Source organism: Giraffa tippelskirchi, chromosome 5, assembly GCF_054371585.1.
Source record: "Giraffa tippelskirchi isolate mGirTip1 chromosome 5, T2T-mGirTip1v1.2.pri, whole genome shotgun sequence".
In the NCBI taxonomy this organism is placed as follows: domain Eukaryota; kingdom Metazoa; phylum Chordata; class Mammalia; order Artiodactyla; family Giraffidae; genus Giraffa; species Giraffa tippelskirchi.
This window is the reverse complement of record NC_137279.1, coordinates 27,206,684-27,228,873: the sequence shown is the minus strand read 5'-3', so window position 1 is coordinate 27,228,873 and position 22,190 is coordinate 27,206,684. Positions and strand designations below refer to the sequence as shown.

The following is a 22,190-nucleotide window of genomic DNA, read 5'->3' as shown; positions in this document are numbered from 1 at the left end:
AGGAGGCCTAGGAGGGAACAACTGCCTTCTGCAAGACAGAAACAAGGCCACCTCAGCAGGTGCCAGAGAAGATGAGATCGCCGCTGCCCCTTACCAGGTCTGGTCCTTCGTGAGAGCTGCTGTTCCTCAAAGGGCTGTATGGTTCAGCTCTGCTCTCTTGTATATTTCTACATGAAGGAGGGTAACAAGGGTCTTCAGGAGACATAGAGGAGGCAGAGCATGGAGCAGAGAAATAATACTCCTGCCCTTTCTGTATCCTCTTTTTTATTTATTTATTATTGACTGCGCTGGGTATACGTTGCTACTCACAGGCTTTCTCTAGTTCAGTGAGTAGAGGGTACTCTCTAGTTGTGGTGCTAGGGCTTCTCACTGTGGTGGTTTCTCTTATTGAAGAGCATGGGTTCTAGGTTCTCGGGTTTCATTGTGGTGCAGGGCTTAGTTGCCCTGCAGCACGTGGGATGTCCCCAGACCAGGGATCGAACATGTGTCCCTGCATTGGAGGGCAGATTCTTAACCGCTGGCCCACCAAGGAAGTCCATCTTTTTAAAAAATATATGTATTTAATTAATTTATTTCTTTGGCTGTGCTGGGTCTTAGTTGCAGCACACAAATCTTTAATTGTGACACGTGAACTCTTAGTTGTGGCATGCGAGGTCTAGTTCTCTGACCAGAGGTCAAACCTGGGCCCCTGCATTAGGACTGTGGAGTCTTAGCCACTGGACCACCAGGGAAGTCCTTCTGTATCCTCTTTTAGGCAGCTCACCTAGAAGTCTCTGTCTTCCACCATTTCAGCTCTCACTGCACCCTCGTTTCCTGCAGAAAAGCCTCCTAGTACTGAGATAGTGGAGGTGATGGTTCTTTGTAGCTACTTCATAAGGACGCCCCCCTCCCCCATCAGCCTCCAACCTGCTCTAACCATACTTGTCAAGTACATAATTGTGTCTGCTTGGGTGGAAATTCAATATGACACTGTTGCCTGGGTGACTGTTATCTTTGTCCATGACTCTTATGGCTCTTTAAACCAGAGTTTTGCACTGTCCTGGGCATTGTAGGATGTTTAGCTGCCTCCCTGAGACTCTATCCACTAGATGCCAGTAGCTATCCTCTCTCAAGCTGTGACAACCAAAAATGACTCCAGTGTCAAATGTCCCTGCGGGTAGATCAACCCCAGTTAAGAACTGCCGTTTACAACATTACATACAAGATTTCCAGCATGTGCTTTTTGCCCTAATATTGATGTCTGATAATGATAGACAGAGAAATATAATCAGAAAAGCAGTGGCCCAGAAATCAGAAGACCTGGGCTCAAGTCCAGTTCTGACATTTCTTACCCGTGTGACCATGAACAGATCATAGTTTTCATCTATGTGTAGTGGGAATAATAAATAAACAGAGGGGTTTTAACTGGTTTCATTCACTACTGTAACTCCAATATCTAGAATGACACACGGTACATATTAAGTGTTCAAGAAAATTGTGTCTATTGAAAGAATCTCTGCCCTGCCTTCCTCCTAGGGCTTCCAATGAAAAAGTCTGTGCAAAATTCTATGACTAAGGGGCCAGAGGAAACATTGTACCCTGTCCGAACTCAGAACCCAGCTGCCCTGGCTGACATTCCCTAAACTAGCTTTAAATTCATTAAGGATCCGTAGTGACCCAAAACTGGAGAGAACCTAAATGTTCTTTGGTAGGGGAATGGTTAAACTGTAGTATATCCATACCATGGAATACCTTGCAGCAATCAAAATGAACAAATTATCAATATATGCAACAATTTGGACAGAGCTGAAGGAATCACGCTGAGTAGAAAGAGCTAGTTTTACATACTATATGATTTCATTGATATAATATTCTTAAAATTACTAAATTACAGATGAAGATCATTGGCAGGAGATAGGGGAGAGGCGAAGGAGGAGAAGGGGATGACAGAGGATGAGATGGTTGGATGGCATCACCAACTCGATGGACATGAGTTTGAGCAAGTTCTGGGAGTTGGTGATGGACAGGGAAGCCTGGCATGCTGCAGTCCATGAGGTCGCAAAGAGTTGGACACAACTGAGCGATTGAACTGAACTGAGTGTAGAGGATAAGGGAATGATTGTGGTATAATTGAGTAGTGTAAAGGAGCTTCTGGTGATGAAAGACTTCTAGATCTTGATTGATCACATGTGATCATACTTATTTACACGTGTGATAAAACTGCATAGAATCACACGCACACACAAATACATGTAAAACATGAAATCTGAGTAAGCTCCATGGATTGTACCAATGTCAACTTCCTGACTGTGCTATTATACCATAATTATGCAAAAGGTTACCATTGGGGAAAGCTGGGTGAAGAACACACAAGATCTTCCTGTACATAAAACACACACACACACAAAAACTTTCTGGAACTTCCCTGGCTGCCCAGTGTCTAAGACTCCACGCTCCTAACGTAGGGGGCCCAGGATCAATCCCTGGTCAGGGAACTAGATCCCACATGTTGCAACTAAAAATCCCACATGCCACTAAGACCACAACTAATTCGGAACAGCCGAATAAATAAATAATTAATTAAATACAAATATTTAAAAAAATTTCCTGTGAATCTAATTATTTTGAAATAAAGATTTTAACCCAAATAATTATAAATAAAATAAATGAATACATAGAGACATAAGGAAGAAAAGAATTCTCAAATAAAACCCCCCAAAACCCATAAACAGTGTAGTATTAGTATTAGTCGGTCAGTCGTGTCCGACTTTCTGTGACTCCATAGACTGTAGCCCACCAGGCTCCTCTGTCCATGGGATTCTCTAGGCAAAATTACTGGAGGGGGTTGCCATTTCCTCCTCCAGGGGACCTTCTCAAATGAACATAAAGGAAACTTCATTAATGTGCCTTAGAGGATACCCCAGGTTAACCTGTTACAGAAAACTGTCTCTTGAGTCTTTAAATTCTATACCAATCTATACCTCTGGTTGGCTGATCCAAATCACCAGAGGAGATGAGACTCAGACTGCAAACTTGAGCTGGCAGGAAATGTAACTATTTTTCCATGACTCAGCCTAATTTATGATACAAGCCCCTGTTCTGCCAGGTGCAGACATGTTCACCTCCCCTCTTTGCTGGGGTTGCTTCTAAGTTCTGAGAGCCTTGTGTAGCGCTGCCCCACTCACCCCACTCTAGGAGCATCTCGGGGGCCAATGCCATCCACCTAGTCTGGCTATTGGTCCCTGAAAATCCCTGCTGAGCCATTCCTCATCCCAACTGCCACCCCATGCTGGGCCCAGGAAAAACCTGGCAGGGAGACCAGCCCCGACCTGGCATCTTCTAATTCATATGTAGTCCACAGAGAGGTTTAATTTGGCCCATATAGTATTTTTTAAAAATTAATTTCCTTGTGTCTATATGAGATGATGGATGGTCCCTAAACCTTATTGTGGGCATCATTTCATGATTATGTAAGTCAAATCATTATTCTGTACACCTTAAACTTATCCAGTGTTGTACCTCAATTGTATCATTTTAAAATTTTTTCGTAAAGTTTTTTTGTTTTTTTGGTGTGGATCATTTTTTAAATCTTTATTGAATTTGTTATAATATTGCTTCTGCTTTATGTTTTGGTGTTTTGGCCCCAAGTCATGTGGGATCTTAGCTCCCATACTCCTTACATCAGAAGGCAAAGTCTTAGCCCCTGGACAACGAGGGAAGTCCCTGTCAATTGTATCTCAATACAAGTGGAAGGAAAAACAAAAAAAGAAACAGCACATTTTTAAAATTTTTTTACCAAAAAAATAGTTGCCAGTCTTTGAAAATTTAAGAGTTTTCACATAAGGATCTAGCTATCTGGAGCTGAGGGCTCTGAGCACTGGTCCCAGTACGGCAACAATCTTGTGTCATGGCTGCCCCTTTAGACCGGGCATGTGATTCACTGCAGATATCCTATTATGCACCCAGTCTGGATTCACTCATTTATAAAAACTGCCGGGTCCGTGTAAACACTTGAGATGGCAACCCGCACTCTTCCATACTTTTGCCACTTTTGGGTCTCCCGGGACGATTTTTCTCCCGCCCTTTCTGGTGCAGAGAAGCATTATGGAGCTCAGATATACCTGCCAGATAAAACCTCCTATTCTGTCTAAGGTTCCACTGCCCTCCCTTGCTCCACAGGGAAAGAGACACAGTCCAGGGCCCTTTTTCTCTGTTTCCCTTGCTTGCTTTCAGACTCGCCTTCCTCCTGCTCTGGGAAGCTTTACTTTTGTCTTAAGAGGCAGGAAGCCTTGCTAGCCCAGCATTTGGGTTGTCCCCCCTGCCCCTCCCCTCAAGCTATTCTGTTGTCTGCACACACTTGTCCATTCTGTTTCCCTGACTTCCTAGGCTTTCAAAATTCAAAAGCCAGGACTGTTTCAGCTCTCTTTTTTTCGCTGTGTCATCTCTTCCTGCAGACCTATGATAACAGCTGCCTGAATTTTATGGGTGGAGAGGATCTTGAAACAATAAGAAAAACTGGGACTGAAGAATACCACCCGTTAAAATGTAACCCTTCATCATCTTTGTACATGCCAGGTGCTGTGCTAAACACTTTACATGCATTATCTCATTTCAACCTCAAATTGGAAATAGAGTGTTTGTCCAAAGTCAACACCTAGTGGGGGCAGAGCTGGAACTTGAACCCAGAGCCTATCCTCTTAGCCACTCAGTTCTCACAAAGGTATGGCTTTATTTCACCAACACCTTTCCTGCTTCTTGCACCCCGGGTCCCTGCCCTTCTGCACGGGGTCACGGCCAGTCACAAGAGCACCTGGGCGAAAGTGAAAGGCCATTGGTCGAACTTTTCCAAGGCCCGCCTATTCCCTAGACGATTGGCAGAATGGCTGTGACTGACAGGAGGCCGTTATTGACATAGAGAAGTATATTGACCCTCCTCGCGCCACTTTAACCGCAGTGAGAGAGTCCAGACAACAGGGGCAGCTCAACTCCCTGGAGAAGAGCAGGGATAAAAATGGAAAGTTGAAATAAGAGGCTGAGTCTGAGAGTTGGCAGATCCAGTTACAGGGGAGAGTAAATGGTGGCTGAGGTCAGTTTGTAAATCAGCAGCTTGAAAAGCCGGACAAAAGCCATTTCTTGGAAAATCCAATTATAATGCAGAGCCTAGAAGGTGCCCTGGATTTCTGCTCAGCTCTCTGCAGAGCCTCACCCCATGTCCCTTGGCTGTCACCTGTCAAAGAGCCCTGAGCAATCCAAGAGCTTGCTAGTCACTGGGGCTCAGAGGGCAGCTGTTTTCTCTAAGCGCTTGGGCAGGAAGGCATTCCTTCCTCATCTCTGATGCACAGGAGCACCTGATAAACCATCCGTACCTCCAGCCTTCCACTCAGCCAGGGGCTCTGCTCTAAGGCTTTCTGCAGCCAGTGGGCTGGGGACAATGAGTCTGTGCAACCCTGGGAAAAGACAGACCTACCCCATGGCTTTGGATTTTCCCAGAGGTTGCATTCTGCTAGCTTGGCATGTGGACCTGGTTTGGACAGCACCATCAGGCTAACTGGTCCTCTGGCCAGAAAGGGAGAAAGTGGTTTTCTCTACACAATTCAATGTAATTCAGAGTTTCAAATTTTGTATTAATTGGGATCATGATCTTTTCCTGTTAGAAATGTAACCATTTCTTTCACCTTATATTATTGTTTAGTTGCTACGTCATGTTCGACTCTTTTGAGACCCTATGGACTGTAGCCCGCCAGACTCCTCTGTCCGTGGATTTCCCAGCACTTATATTTAGACTCGTGCCTGTGTGAGGTAGTCTAGCTTGGTGCTGGGCACATGGCCTTGTAGTTGAGCTGCCTGAGTTCAAGTCCTGGCTCTACAGTTACTTACTGCAGTTCCTTGGGTGAGTCACCTATCCTTCCGGAGTCTCAACTTCCTCATCTGTAAAATGGGGTCAGTAACAATCCTGACAAGTTGACATCTGTGAAATGAAGCAGCAAGCAATGAAAAGTTGCTCTGTACAAAGAGGCCCTTATTGTTATTGGAGAGAAATTCCCAACGTGAATGAAACCATTCTGGGTCAGGAAGGGGTCTCTGCCCTGAGGCAGGAGTCACTGGTCCCAGCAGACCTCTGATTTGAGTACCAAAGACCTAGTCCTGGTAGTTGAACTTGACTCTCCAGTCTTATTTATTCATTTGATTGGCTGTGTTAGGTCTTAGTGGTGGAACTCCGGATCTTTGGGACGTTATGCAGGATCTTTCATTGTGGCTCACAGACTCTAGTTATAGTGGTGGACTCCAGAATATGTGGGCTTCAGTCGTTTGGGTACATTGGGCTTAGCTGCCCGCTGGCATGTGGATTTTAGTTCTCCGATCGGAGACTGAACCTGTGTTCCTTGCATTGCAAGGGGAATTCTTAACTACTGGACCACCAGGAAAGTCCCTCTCAAGTGTCTTGGTTGGTACCGGAGAACCAACTGTGGATGCTCTGGAGAATTCACCCAGAGACCCACAAAGTCCAGGAGGAGAGTGCCAGGCTGGGATTTTCTCTCCATCTCATCCAGGATTATGGAATACTGTGTAGGGTGGTGGCGAGGAGGGAAGCCAGCAAAAGATGGAGGAAGGGCACCCTCTCTGAGGCTTTGGCCCTCAGGAAGGAGGGTGGGGGATGGGAAAGAGTAGGAGGGTGGTGGGTGAGTGACGCAGCCTAGACCCAGAAGCAGCTGTGCCCTATGCCCTCTTGGCTTCTGGGGACCAGGCTTCTCAGAAGGGGGAAGCAGTGACCAGATATGCTGAGTTCTGCGTTAGTGACCCTATGAGCTGACAAGGGTGGTGGAAATTGCCACCCAATTTGTGGAAATCCCCTACAGATGGGTGGCCAAGAATCTCCTTGTGCTAGAACACTCCTTTGTTCCAGGCCTTTTACTTATATTTATTTCTTCTTGGGCTTCCCTGATAGCTCAGTTGGTAAAGAATCTGCCTGCAATGCAGGAGACTCCGGTTTGATTCCTGGGTTGGGAAGATCTGCTGGAGAAAGGCTAGGCTACCCACTCCAGTGTTCTTGGGCTTTGCTTGTGGCTCAGCTGGTAAAGAATCTACCTTCAATGCAGGAGACCTGGGTTTGATCCCTGAGATGGGTTACTTATATTTATTTCTTCTTTTTTACTGAAGCATAATTTATATTCAGTGGGGGTATAAAACTCTTAAGTTTTTAAGTAAAACTCAGAGATTTTACTTAAGTTCATGTCCATGGACCCACAACCCAGATCAAAATCAAGAGCATTTCCAGAACCCAAGAAGGCTACCTTTTACCCTGTCCCAGTCCAAACAGCCCCAAGTAACTTTAATTCTAACCTTCATCACCGTAAATAAATGTTGCCTATTTTTGAACTTCAAATAAACAGAATTACACAGTATGCACTCTTTTTTGCCTGACTTCTTTCATTCAGTATTGTGTCTGGGAGATCCAGGTAAGGTTTTTGTAGGGCTGTACTTTATTTCTTTTTCATTGCTGTATAGTGTTCCATGGTCTGAATATACTATAATTGATATTTTCATTCTTCTGTTGATAGACTTTAGGTTTTTTCTAACTTGGGGCAATTAAGAATAAAACAGCTATGATCCATTTTGTACCTTTTTTTTTTGGTGCGTAGAAGCTCTCATTTCTGTCAGGCATATACTCTGGAGTGATTCCAGGCCTTACAGACATTCTGTTTGAAAATGTTTCAAAATAAGGGAAAAGGCACTACTGTTTTTCTCTCCCACTCCCTCCTCTGACATAGGCACTCTGGGGTTGCAGGTGTGAGGGTCTGAGAAGCAAAAAGGAGAGAGAGAGCACCCCATCACAGCAATTCCATTAAGAAGATGTGAAAAGATGTTGGTTACTTGTGAACAGCATTTCCCCTTTCAAAATGTCATCTGATCTGTCCTGGCAATGTGCATGAGAGATTCTCTGAATCTTGGAAGAAAGTATCCCCCTTCTCCTCCTGATGGTGCCTGTTGAAGTGTTGACTGTCCGGTAGACTTCAGAGATGATCAAGTCCCTCCTTCCTATTTTACAGGTAAGGGAAACTGATGCCCAGGGAAGTGACTTGATGAAAACCTCACAACTGATAAATTAAAGGGCCCAGAACATGAGTTCTGGCCTCTAGGGGCCTCATCTATAAATTGAGAGAAAGGGATTATATTCAGGACTGCAAGGAGATCAAACCAGTCAATCCTAAAGGAAATCAACCCTGAATATTCATTGGAAAGACTGATGCTGAAGCTCCAATACTTTGGCCACTTGACGCGAAGAGCTGACTCATTGGAAAAGACCCTGATGCTGGGAAAGATTTAGGGCAGGAGGCGAAGGGGATGACAGAGGATAAGATGGTCACTGACTCGATGGACATGAGCTTGAGCAAACTCCAGGAGACAGTGAAGGACAGAGGAGCCTGGTATGCTGCAGTCCATGAGGTCGCAAACATCTATATTCTTCTGCATGGAGAATATAGATGAAAACAAGGACAGAAGCAGGGAGACACTTTTAGGAGGCTATGACGATAGTTCAGTGACAGATGATGGGGCTTTGCCAGGCAGGGACAGTGGAGGGAGACGGGTCCTGGTAATGTTTTGATGTCACACCAACAGGACTTCCAGCAGGTGAGCATTGGTCCTGGCAAGAGACCTTTGCACCTTAAATGCGAAGCATATGCACTTTGTGCAGAAGGCTACTACTGAGTTTCAGGTACAAGGTCTTTCTCATTCTTCTGGATTCCTTTTTTCAGTTTCCCTTTCCTGTAGTCAGCAGAGAAAGTCTTACTGTGTCTCTTTCCAACGTGGGATGGAGCCCTTCAGCCAAGTAACTGTCAGTGTGCATGTGTGTGTGCTTATGTGTGTGTGTGTCTTTGGGAGTGGTGAAGTCACTTTTTTTTTTTGGCCATGCTTGGTTTTCATTGCTGTGAATGGGCTTTTCTCTAGTTGTGGCAAGCGGGAGTCATTCTCTAGTTGTGGTTCTCAGGCTTCTCACTGCGGTGGCTTCTCTTGTTGCAGAGCACGGGCTCTAGGTGCTCACGCTTCAGTAGCTGTGCCATGTGGGCTTAGTTGCTTTGCGGTATATGGACTCCTCCCAGACCAGGGGTTGAACCTGTGTCCCCTGCGTTGACAGGTGAATTCTTAACCACTGGATCACAAGGGAAGTCACTATGAGTCTTCCTTTCCTGTCCCTTTACCTGCTCCCTCACTTTCTCTTTTCTCATTTTGACAAAGCTCTAACTGCTCACCAGGCCTACGAGTGCCTGCCCAAGGGTACTTCCTCTAAGGATGCTGTCTGGTTGTTGAAGACACTCCAGCCCCACTGACATTCCTCCTTTGGCTTCTGCCAGCCTGTCCCACTTCTGGGCCTTTGCATGGGCTGCTCAGCCCTGCTCTTTGAGTGGCGTCTTTTTCCTATTTTTCAGGTCTTAGCTCGGATGTCACCTCCTCAGAAAGGCCTTCCCTGGTATCCTTACTGGAATTCAGTCACCCTAGGTACAGTTGCTGCTTTCTTCAATCATACCCTGATTTGTAATGATTTATATATTTGCTTTGGCTTTTCTGGTGGCTCAGTGGTAAAGAATCCTCCTGCCAATGCAGGAGATGCAAGTCTGATCCATGGGTGATCCCTGGAGAAGAAATGGCGATCCACTCCAGTATTTTTGCCTGGTGAATCCCAAGGACAGAGGAGCCTGGTGGGCTATAGTCCATGAGATTGCAAAGAGTCGGACATGACTTAGCAATTAAACAACAACAACAACAACAATTTGTTTACTTATTGATGATTTCTTCCCTCACACTGTAAGGGATTAGAAGATCAAGGAGGGAGTTAGTCTTGTTGACTATCAAGTCCTCAAGTACCAAGCTCAGGACTTAGAGGGCAGATTAGCAGGAAAGTGTGGCAGAGCCTCTGGGATGGCCTGAGTGACCCCTCTTCCTGGTATCCACCGCCCTTGGGCCATTTCCTGGACACAAGAGAGGGCTGACCCTGTGTGACCGACAGTGGGGGGATGGTGGAGATGACAGCATGTGCCTTCCCTGCCGAATACATGTATATGTATATTTAAAGCAGGGGTCCCCAACCCCTGGACCATGTTCCCAGTCCATTGCCTGTAACGAACTGGGCATGGCAGGAGATAAGCAGCTGGCAAAATTGAAACCATCCCCTCCTTCCACCTTGGTCTGTATGTATGTACATACATATATACATACACACATTATGTAACATATATGTTATATATTGTATATATATAATATACATATATATATATAATATGTAATATAATTATAATATAATATATTATAATATATATTATATTATAATATATATTATAATATAATATATATTATAATATAATATATATTATATTATATATTATATAATAATATATATATAATATACATATATATTATACATATGTGTATATATATATATATACATATAATAATATAATCTCTTACTGGTTCAGCTTCTCTGAATCCTGACTGGTACACAGGCCACCAAGGATATGGGTTTTCATGCCAAACTATCTGGATTCAAAGCCCAGGTCTACCAGTTACCTACTCTGGGATTGTGGATACTTTTTTAGTTTTTTTTGCCTTGATTGCCTCATTATAAAATGGGAATTATACCTACCCCCATTTTGTTGTGTGTATTAAATGAATTAATAATTTAGAAGGCAGTTAGAAGAGTGCCTGGCACATGGAAATGCTATGTGAGTGTTAGCTGCAGCTTTTGGTACTTAACATATAATAGGTGCTCAATAAACATTCTCCAAACTCATGGCTGTCTGATGAATGAGAGGGGCCACCAGTCCTTGGGGCTTCTCAGGTGGCGCCAGTGGTAAAGAACCCACCTGCCAGTGCAGGAGAATAAGAGACATGGGATCGATCCCTGGGTTGGGAAGATCCCCTGGAGGAGGAAATGGCAACCCACTCCAGTATTCTTGCCTGGAGAATCCCATGGACAGAGGAGCCTGGCAGGTTACAGTTCATAGGGCCACAAAGAGTCAGACATGACTGAAGCGACTTAGTACACATGCACCAGTCCTTACGTGCCATGGTCCCTCCCAGGGTTGCTTCAGAGTTCCAAGTCTATGTGCAGGTAGGTTTAAAGGATATTTCTTCCCCCTTCTTTCCTTCCTTCCTTCCTCCCTCCCTCCTTTTCTTCCTTCCTCTCTGTCTCTTTCTCTCATACATATACTAAAAAAAATTATTTGTTGTTTATCTGAAATTCAAATTTAACTGGGTGCTAAGTTTTCCTCTATTTTATCTGGCAACCCTAAACATGCCACGTCTTCTCAGAGGCTTAATGAGGTCACTTCCGTGTGTCAGCCCGGCCTGGTTCTGCCCCCAGTTATTCAATCAAATGCTAATATAGGTCCTGCTGCAGGCATGTTTATAGATGTTATCAAAGTTCATAATGATTGACTTTAAGTAAAAGCGTGTTAGTTGCTCACTCATGTCCAACTCTTTGTGACCTCTGGCTCCTCTGTCCATGGGATTTCCCAGGCAAGAATACTGGAGTGGGTTGCCATTTCCTTCTCCAGGGGATCTTCCTGACCCAGAGATTGAACCTATGTCTCCTGCATTAAGGGCAGATTCTTTACTGTATGAGCCACCAGGGAAGGCCCTTTAAGTAAAAGGGCCTTCCCTGGTGGCTCAGAGGTTAAAGCGTCTGCCTCCAATGTGGGAGACCTGGGTTCGATCCCTGGGTCGGGAAGATCCCCTGGAGAAGGAAATGGCAAACCACTCCAGTGTTCTTGCCTGGAGAATCGCATGGACGGAGGAGCCTGGCAGGCTACAGTCCACAGGGTCGCAAAGAGTCGGACACGACTGAGCGACTTTCCTTTCCTTTCCTTTAAGTAAAAGAGATTATCCTAAATAGTCTGGATGGGTCTGATTCAATCAGTTGAAGAGAGTATAAGTGGAGCAGAGGCTTCTCTGATGAAGCAAAATTCTACCCGTGGAACGTGCGGACAGCAGTTTCTGCAATTGATTTCCTACTTTATTGTCTTTTCCATTAGACTGTAAGCTCCAGGGACTTTTTGACTCAGTGAAATATCCCCTGGGTCTAACACAGCGCCTAACATGGAGCAGGTGCTCAATTAAATGTTTACTGAATGAGTATACAGTAGTCAGGCCTGAAGGGGAGACTGACTCTAGAATAATGGCTAACAAATTCAATCTTCTTGAGGTAAGTCTTGGGGTTTCCTCTTTTGTAAAATTAGGACAATTGCAATACCTACCTCCTGAAGTTACTGTGAGGATTAAATAAGTCAATATCATGCAAGTATTTAGAATAAGACTGGCATACAGGAAGCACTGTAAAATTAGTGCTAATTGGGAAAACAGATAATCAATTTTTGTTTTGAGCAGGAGTATCAGCTACCATCATTATTTAAGGTTCACAGCATACCAGATACTGTACTGAAATCTTCAAAAAAATTTTTATTATTGGAGTATAGTTGATTTACAATGCTGTGTTTGTTAGTTTCAAACAATTTTCAAACACTTTGCTGTTAGTATACAGCAAAGTGAATCAGTTATACATATACATATATCCCCTCATTTTTATATTTTTGTCCCACACAGGCCATTACGGAGTATTGAATAGAGTTCCCTGTGCTATATAATAGGTCCTTATTAGTTATCTACTTTAGATATAGTATTGTGTGTTTGTCAATCCCAATCTTCCAATTTATCTCTCCCCCCATTACTCCTCAGTAACAAGTTGCTTTCTATATTTTTAACTCTATGTGATATCTCTTATATGTGAGATATTTTAAAAGGGTACAAATGAACTTATCTACAAAACAGAAATAGAGTTACAGATGTGCTAAAATATCTATATACATGATTTTGTTATTTTTAACACCTTACATTTTCCAACCAAAAATAGATTGCCTTGTGAGGGAGTGAGTTTCCCTTCAGTGGGAAGGATGCAATTGTGTGCTATTTGTACTGGGCTTGCTTTCTTAGAGGTGGCCATGTCAGGCTTGGCGGGTGTTGGGGGTGCAGGCTGGCAGGATGAAAGGTCTGGTAGAGTTTCCCTGCCCCCTGGTATGGGTCAGCCCTGTGGGGGCAGCCCCAGCTGTGTTGGCAACTGTTAGAGCCCAACATCCAGTGGCCCCAGCAGTTTCTGTCCAATACGGATTAGGTGGCCAACCCTCCTTGATTTGTCTGGGACTTTCCCAGTTTTGGCACTTCAAGTCCTGTATCCTGGGACCTCCCTTAGTGCTGGGCAGATTGGAACAATTGATCATTGTAATTCAAGATGATCCAGAGGTGTCCTGACATGTGAGCTGAGCACAGCAATGGAGAAAAAGTGTAGCTTGACAGGTAGTTAGCATCTGAGACACTTGTAATCATGTAGAAATGCCTTATTCACCAGTAGGAGGCTCAGGGGCAGAAGCCCCCTTCCAGGCTGATACCAGTCTGGGTATGGTCCAGGGAGTGAGCTGGGATGTTAGGTAATGTAATAGGATATCTATGTCATTTCAAGTCTTGGAAAACCAATCACAAATTGACTTAAATAGAAAATGAAATGTAAAGTCTGTGACTATAACCAGCTTCAGGTATGGCTGGATCCAGGGCATAAATGACATCATCTTGGCTTTCTGTGTTGCCTTTATCTCTCTTTCATCATGGTGTCCCTGGTTGCTCTAGGGCTGACATCTTCCCAGGTACAAGGAGGAGAAAGAGAGATTCTCTTGGCCAACAGTCTCAATATAAATTTTTTTGGCTCTGATTGGGCCAGATGCTCATTGCTAAGCCAATCACTTGGGGAGAGGGGGGCAGGTAGGATAATGGAACAATACTCTGATTGGTTTAGCCTAGCTCCCGTGTTCCATCCAAATCACAGGGTCATGGCACCTGGGACATGGGGCCAGGTGGGTTGAACTTGCAGCTATGACCAAATAATGACAATAACAATAGCAGCCAACATTTACAGAGTACTTGGTCTGGTCTCAGTGGCAAGAAAGAGGGAGGATGTCTAGGAACTCAGCTACATATACCTGTTAAGACGTCTTAGGAAACTCTTACATTGAGAGGGAGTTTGGATTGAAAAATCAGTGGTGTCCAACTCTGACTGTATGTTTGGATCACCTTTTAAAGAGTAACTGTGGGCCCCACTTCAGACCAATTGAATGAGAATCTCTGAGTTTGGGACCCTAACATTAGGGTTAAAAAAAAAAAACAAACCTCTCCAGATGTTTCTACTGCACCTAGCCTCCAGGACTAAGAACCACTGGTTAGCTCATTGTGTCTCAAGTTAGGCATCTGTAGGTCTAACAACCAGCCAGGTGTTTCCTGTGCTTATTATAGCTTGAGGGCCTCCTGCTTTCCATCATAGCTTGGCACCCTGGGGTCGACAGAGAAGGCTGCTTGCTCCTGGGCAGAGGTGAGCAGCCTGGGTACACCCGCTGGCCACCTGAAGGTTGTGTGGATGAATATCTCAGGCACTGTTTTACCATTCTGCAGGGCAAACCAGATCCAAGTTCTCTTTTATGCATCCATGAAACTTTAAAATTGCGGTACCCCCTGTAGAAGGACCCCAGTTTAATTATTTAATAGTCTCATGTTCCTATCAAACTAACAGTGTCTTCTCTGGAAGGTTTTAAATTAGACTTTGCCTCTGCGTTGACTTGAAAATTATTTCTCCTCTCCCAGGTGTGGACCTTCTTTAACAGAAGGGCTACCTGGGGGAGGAAAAGTTATTCTGTCCTTATTCACCCAGTGATACTACCAGTCACAATTGTACACTGAATTCTCTTGATTGTAATATTCAAGAAAGTTTTATGGGAGCTAGTTCTATTCCAAAGATTCCTTGATAGGTGGGTGACTGGGAATCAAAATTTATTTTATTACAGCGACCGTGTTATTAAAGCTTAATTTATTTTCTTTTTTATTATTTTTTTATACTTATATATATATATATTTTTATAAATTTATTTATAAAGCTTAATTTGTTTTCTAAGCTAGCTCACAAAGATCTATTCAAGTCCTATGAATAATTGTATAAAGTGCTGAAATGGAATAATAGGAATAACTTATCACTTACATAACTCATCTAACATTTTAGGTAGGAAAAAAAAATACTGATTCAGAGTTAATAGAATTTGTGTCATAGAAAACTATTTACATCTCTTTCCTAATCCATAAGTTTTGGGCATATAATGCATTTATCTTTTTTGTTTTTCCATGTTCTGTCTTCTGCGTCCATTGTATTTCCCAAACTAGGATAATATTAGAACAGCAAATGAGTTGTGTGTGACAAGCACATTTATCAGGTGGCAGGGAGGGGTACTGTCCTGATAATGACCATCCCTCGTGGCTGACATGCATAACAGAGCCCACAATCCGCAGCCCGACTGTTCACCCTCAGCTGAGCCCAAGGTGGCAATCACATGCAGGTCATTTCTGTCCACTCCTGACTGTGCTAAGTAACCTGGCAGCCCCACGTGCTGTGTGTCATAAACATTAATTACTGGGGCCACTGCTTCTCAAGAAGAGCTACAAGGAGATGTTGGGGATGAGCTTGCGAGGGGTGGAGGACACCTCTAGGACAAGGGCATAGAGATGAGAGAGGGGCTGCCCCCACCCCCACCACCGCTGTCTCCCTAAGGAATGCAGTCCAGCCGAGCCATCAAGTTCAGGGCCTGTTTGGCTGAGCGTCCTAAATGTAACATCACCATCTTTTCTAGAATCCCCATAGTCGGGGCTGGAAAGGCTGCATTGTCCAGATGCTCTCATTTCTCGGTGAGAAGCTGAGGCCAGCGAAGGCTGTGGCTCCTGTGCTCAGGGTCACCCAGCCAATCAGAAGCGGCGCTGTGCATGGCCCTTTCTACTCTGCCCTGGCACCCCTCTCCTCTTGCCTTTATGTTTCTCAAATTCTGGTTAAAGAAAACCGCTGTTCTGTAGCCCCAGGCGTGCATATGAGACACACTGGAGAGCCCCAGAAGGGCAGGGCATCCCTCTTTTTTTGTCCTTTTCTGAGCCTTGGGACCCTAGGAGAGCGCCCATTACTCTCCAGGGAATTGATTTGCTCACAAGTCTTTTTCTGGTAGAACATAAACTCCTTGAGCAGGGAGGAACTGCATCCCATTGGTTTCCTTATTGCCCATGACAAGCTTGAGATCCCACCCAGGGAAGGACATCTGATAGGCATTTGATGAATGAATGTGTGAGTATCATAGTATGCGTGTGCGTGTGTGTGCTCAGTCATGTCTGACTCTTTGTGACCCCATGGACTGTAGCTTCTCTGTGGGATTTCCCAGGCAAGAATACTGGAGTGAGTTGCCATTTCCTCCTCCAGGGGATCTTCCCGACTCAGGGATCAAACCCTCATATCCTGCATTGGCAGGTGGATTCTGTACCACTGAGCCACCTGGGAAGCCCTCATCACAGCGTGATCTACTTTCGTTCCAAACAGAATTCCGAACTATTGCTCTGCCTCCATCTGTCCCTTCTCAGCTAGAACAACTCCCCACTCTGAACTCTAGTGCATGGGTGGGTACATGGTGAGCTCAGCTGTGATTATTTTATGCTGGGATTTAAAGGCTTTGGCTGCTCATAATTCTCCTTTACGTGAGGCTCATCCCCTGCAACCCAGGGAGAGAAAGATATGACTGTTCCTAAGCGCCTTCCAGATGAGGCAACTGAGCTTGGGTTCTCCTCTACATGAAGGCCATGTAGGAGCTAAGTGGTGAAGGCAGGTCCCTGGGTGCTGAATCCCATCCCTTTCAGCTGTGACTGAGCCTCCATAGACTAAAAATACGTCCTGGTCAGGTGAGTTGCGGATCACATGTTCCTAGTTGGGCTTGCAGGTTTCCTCAGAGCCCTCTGGGGTTCTGTGGAGCATAGTGTGACCACCACTGCTTTAGGGATTTCTTCTTTAAGCGATGATTGTAGAGCCGTTCTCTCTGCCAGGACTAAGAAGAGTAAGGACCAGTGTTGTAGCTCCAGTCCTGGCTTTCTGTTTTTAATACTTGGCTTTGACTCTTGCAAGCTGTGTGTGATCTTGGCCAAGCCACGTCTCCTCTGTGAGCCTCAATCCCCTCACCTGTGATGTGAGCTCATCAGACCACATGCCCCACTGTCCACGAGAAAGGCAGGGACCCCATTAGCCAGCTCCCACGTCCTGGGGCTGGCCCAGACAAGAGACAAAGCACTGGTCCCAGGACCCTCTGCTGCTTCGGCAAGTGAGGGGTCTTCCTGTCTTGGATGATTCTGGAAGATTCCTGAAGAGCATTGGTTCTATGCTTGCAGCAGCTCCCTGACAAGGCCACTTCGGCTGAGGGGCTCAGAGGCTCAGGGAGCAGCTGGAGAGGAACCAGGTGCACAGATGTGCTGAAGACAGGGCAGGAGGTCTGGGCGAGAAGTGTTGGCAGGGCCACCCCAGGGCCGCCTCCCAGGCCCTGCTCCTCCCCGTTGTCCCGCATCCCACCTCCTCGCATCACAGCCCTTCCTGAGGAGCCCAGGGAATAGCATCTTGTTTTCACCTTGCTCCAGCTCTTTGGCCTCAGCCTGGAGATGACCCCCACAGCCCCTGAGGCAGGAATTGCCCAGCTGGTTACAAGGGCTCACTCAGACAACAGTACAGGGATGAGAAGAAAAATTACAAAAGCTGTAACTGATAAACCCTAACAACCACCAAGGGGAGACTGTGTCCCAGGGCCTATGGGTCCCTTACCATTTCATCCTCATGACAACCCAGGAAGGGTTATTGCCACCCCATTTTACAGATGAGCAGACGGAGGCCCAGAGAGGTAACATACATGTCCAAGGTCCCGCAGTTGGTAACAGGCTGCGCGGATATTTGAAGGCAGGCAGGCAGGCTCATGGGCAGGGTTTTAGTTGCCACAATCACACTCCAAGGAGAGGCTCATTTCCCTCAGAATCAGACCTACAACCAGAAGCCACAATTCAGAGGATGCGCTCCAGCGGCTGCATATGCCCAGCTGGGGCAGGGAAAATAATCTCGTCTGTGCCTGCACAGCCTTGGGACCCGTCATTGCTAACTGCATTCCCGGCTGCCATTTGTAAGTGGTTCATGGGGCAAGAGTTGGGGGCAGAAATCAAGAAAAGAATGAAAAATATTTTCTCCTTTTTGAAAGGTGGAGTTCAGACCTGCTGGGTTGTGCCTTGGCGACATTTATCCCCAATGTCATTTGGATAAATTGGGAGATTAGGAGTGACTTAGATACACGACTATATAGAAAACATAACTATAAAATAGATAACTAATAAGGACCTACTGTAGAGCACAGGGAACTCTACCCAACACTCTGTAATGACCTACATGGGCAAAGATTCTAAAAAAGAGTGCATATATGTATACGTACAGCTGATTCACTTTGCTGTACACCTGAAACTAATACAACATTGTAAACTAAATATACTCCGTTAACAAATTTTCTAAAAATAATGTTTGAAAACTTGAGGAAGAAAAAAACCTTTGCTACCTGTTCCCTCTGTGTTGTCAGCTGCACGAGGGCAGCGGCCGGGTCACTCTTGTTTTCTCAATGAAAGGCCAGTGCCCATCACAGTGCCTGGCATGACGGAGATGACTGACAGGTGTTGGCCAGTCTTTTCGGAGGGAGGAGGATGCCTCTTTAACATTAAACACAGGGCATGCAGCGTGGTGTGTGGGTTTTCTCGGGTTGGGTGCTGAGATGTTAGCCTGGAGCTCTGCAATCTGCCCTAGGCTCCCTTGAACGTCCTGTGTTTCAAGCCTGGGGTGTTTGTGTCCTGTGTTTCAAGCCTGGGGTGTTTGTGTCCCCAGCCTTGTGCTGTGAGGGTTGGTAGCCTCTGTCCTGGGCAACAGCTTCCCACAGGGACACCAGCTCACTTGTGGCCGGAAACCCCAGGCTCCATGTGATGCCGTGTCTCAGACTCTGCCCTGCCAGGAACAAGGCGGGGCCCAGAGAAGGATGGGTGCCCCTAGGACAAGGGGCAGAGCTGGAGCCACATCCTGGCAGGCACAGACTTGCTGTGCAATACTGTGGTTTATCTTAAACAAATTCATGCAACTTTTACAGTCTTCTGTAAGCACTGGTCTTCTGTGAGCACTGGTCAGGGGAATTAGACCCCCACAGGCCGCAACTAAGACCCAGCACAGCCAAATAAATGAATTAATTTTAAAAAATCAGGTGTATTGATGGATTGGTACAGGCATAAGAGATAGATATGTGATAGAGAAAGTATAGAAAAAAGGTAAATAGTACAATCCAGATGGCAAATATACCTATGCTTGTTATCGAATTCTTTCACAATGTCTGTTTTAAAATTTTTCCAATAATGATGATCTGAATGGCAATGCACTCACATTTGCTTTAATATATACAGTACAACCTAACTTTTCCATGCCTCAGTTTCTTCATCTGTAAAATGTGATACTAAGAATACTTTCTGCAGTTATGCTCTGAGGACTGAATGAATTTTATTATATTTAAAGAACTTAGAAAAGTGTCTGGCACCTAGTAAGCACTATATAAGATGAGCTATTATTATTTTTAATTTCTATTAAATGATACAAATGAACTTACCTACAAAACAGAAAGAGACTCACAGACTTAGAAAACGAACTCGTTGTTGCCTGGGGAAAGCGATAGTTGAGGACTTTGGGAAGTCCTAAACACACTGCTCTATTTAAGATGGATAACCAACAAAAACCTGTTGTATAGCACATGGAACTCTGCCCCATGTTATGTACCAGTCTGGATGGGAGGGGTGGTTGGGGGAGAACGGAAACATGTATGGCTGAGTCCCTTCACTGTTCACCTGAAACGCTCACAACATTGTTAATTGCCTATACTCCAATACAAAATGTTTTTGTTAAATAATAATAATAAATTTCTGTTAGCTACCAGTTGGAGTAGGAAATGGCAACCTGCTCCAGTATTCTTGCCTGGAAAATTTCAAGGACAGTGGAGCCTGGCAAGCTACAGTCCATGGGGCTGCAAAGAGTCAGACACGACTGAGTGACTGAGTGCACACACACACACACACACACACACACACACACCAATTAGATGTCTTTTATCAGTTTTTATCAAACTTTTAAGTACATTTTGGAAAGGAAGTGCTGTGTTCCTGTAAATCATTATTCCCTTGGTGTATTAGTTATCTACTGCTGTGTAACAAATTTTCTCCATACTTGGTGGTTCTGGGAAAAACAACAGTCACTATCTCACAGTTTCTAAGGGTCAGGATCCAGGTGTGGCTTAACTGGGGGACATTGGCTCAAGGTCACTCACAGGCTGCAATGAAGGTGCCAGCTGAGGCTGCATCAGCTCAAGTTTCCATGAGGCAAGAGCTGTCTCCAGGCTCATTCATTGGTAGGATTCGGGTTCCTGCTGGCTGTTGGTCTGAGATCGACCTCAGTTCCTTGCCATATGAGTCTGTCTATAGCTCAGCTTACAACTTGGCAGGTGGCACCGTTGATGAGAGCAAAGAAGGGCCAGAGAATGAGAAGAGAGGTAGAGAGTGAGTGAGTTCAGTCTTTTATAACCTAACCTCAAGAGTGACATCCTGTCCTTTTTGCTGGATGAGACGGTTAGATAGCATCACCAACTCAATGGACATGAATTTGAGCAAACTCTGGGAGTTAGTGAAGGACAGAGGAGCCTGGTGTGCTACAGTCCATGGGGTTGCAAAGAGTTGGACATGACTGAGTGACTGAACAACAATGATATTCTTAGAAGCAAGTCACACTCCTGGGAAGGGGATTTGATCAGAGCATGAACACCAAGAGGTGGGGCCATTGGAGCCATTTTAGGAGCTGCCTGCCGCACCTGGGCATCAATTTGAGATCAGGTGCATTAGAAAGAACACAGGCTTGGAGTGAGGCAGAAACAGTTTGATGCCAGCTTTTCCTCTTTATCTGTGATGCAAAACTCCCACATTTCTCAACCTCACTGAGCCTCATCTGTAAAATGGAGGCCGTTTCATCTGCCCCACTGGGGCTGAGATGTGAATCAAGTGTGATCCACCGTGGTATGCTGCCTTGCCCTGTGTACTAGATTCCTAGGGCTGGTGTAACAGCTCCCAAACTTAGCCGTTTAAACAACCAAAATGCATTATTTTAGAGTTCTTCTCTGGTGGCTCAGTCAGTAAAGAATCTGCCTGCAAGGCAGGACACCCAGGTTCGATCCCTGGGTCGGGAAGATCCCTGAAAAAGGGAATGGCAGCCCACTCCAGTATTCTTTCCTGGAGAACTTCATGGACAGAGGAGCCTGGTGGGCTCCAGTCCATGGGGTCACAAAGAATTGGACACGACTGAGTGACTAACACACTCAGAGTTCTGTAGGGCAGAAGTCTAACATGGGCCTTTGTTGTTGTTCAGTTGTTAAGTTGTGTCTGACTCTTTGTGACCCCAAGAACTGTAGCACACCAGTCTTCCCTGTCTTTCACTATCTCCCAGAGTTTGCTCAGATTCATGACCACTGAGTTAGTGATGCCATCCAACCATCTTATCCTCTGTTGCCCCTTCTCTTGCCCTCAATCTTTCCCAGTATCAGGGTCTTTTCCAATGTGTCGGCTCTCCTTTTCTGTCTCTCTTGTCCTCTTTTAAGGCCCCATAGGATTACAGTGGGCCCACCCGGACAATCCTAAAATAGGATAATCTCCCTATTTTAAGGTTTCCTGATTAGCAATCAGTTCCACCAGCAACCTTGACTCCTTATTTGTCACATAAGGTAACATAGTCACATGTTCTAGGGATTAGGAGGTTTGGGGGCCATAAATTCTCCCACAGTCCTTCTACATACCTATCTTCATTTGCCCCGAGGTGTCTCCCTCCCCACACCCCATACACAGCTGCCTGATTGTCCCTGTGGCATCCTGGCACCCAAGAGGGAGAGGTCCTCTTTGGCACACCCAGAGGCCAGGAGGAAGGCCCATTCATTCTGCAGGAACATGAGGAGGAGGCAGGTGCCTGACAAGGTGAAGTTTATGGACATTCCTCAGGTGCCCCAGCTGTGTGTCTGACGCCCTCCAGGCTGCTTACATAGTCGCCAGAGGCTGTTTTTATCCCTCTCGCCCTGGGAACAATGGATGGCTGCTCCCCACCTGCTTCACCACAGGTGTCCTGCTCCTGGAGGCCATCCACCTGAGACTTTCTCGGCCAAGGGAAACAGCTGGTGCCTCATGTTGAAGTTGCATCACAGAGGCAGGCCTCCTGGTTGGTATTGGCCCCTTACTGC

The 22,190-nt window shown here is 45.4% G+C and overlaps 1 long non-coding RNA gene across 1 annotated transcript; it reads right to left on the bottom strand.

The window, feature by feature from the left end:
* Window positions 1–3,532: 3,532 nt before the first annotated feature.
* On the bottom strand, window positions 3,533–22,133 carry LOC145506805 (uncharacterized). The gene is made up of 3 exons (XR_014054354.1): window positions 21,995–22,133; window positions 20,244–20,409; window positions 3,533–5,947 (listed from the first exon to the last, which is right to left on the bottom strand). It is a non-coding gene; the product is annotated as an uncharacterized LOC145506805 (long non-coding RNA).
* Window positions 22,134–22,190: the final 57 nt, after the last annotated feature.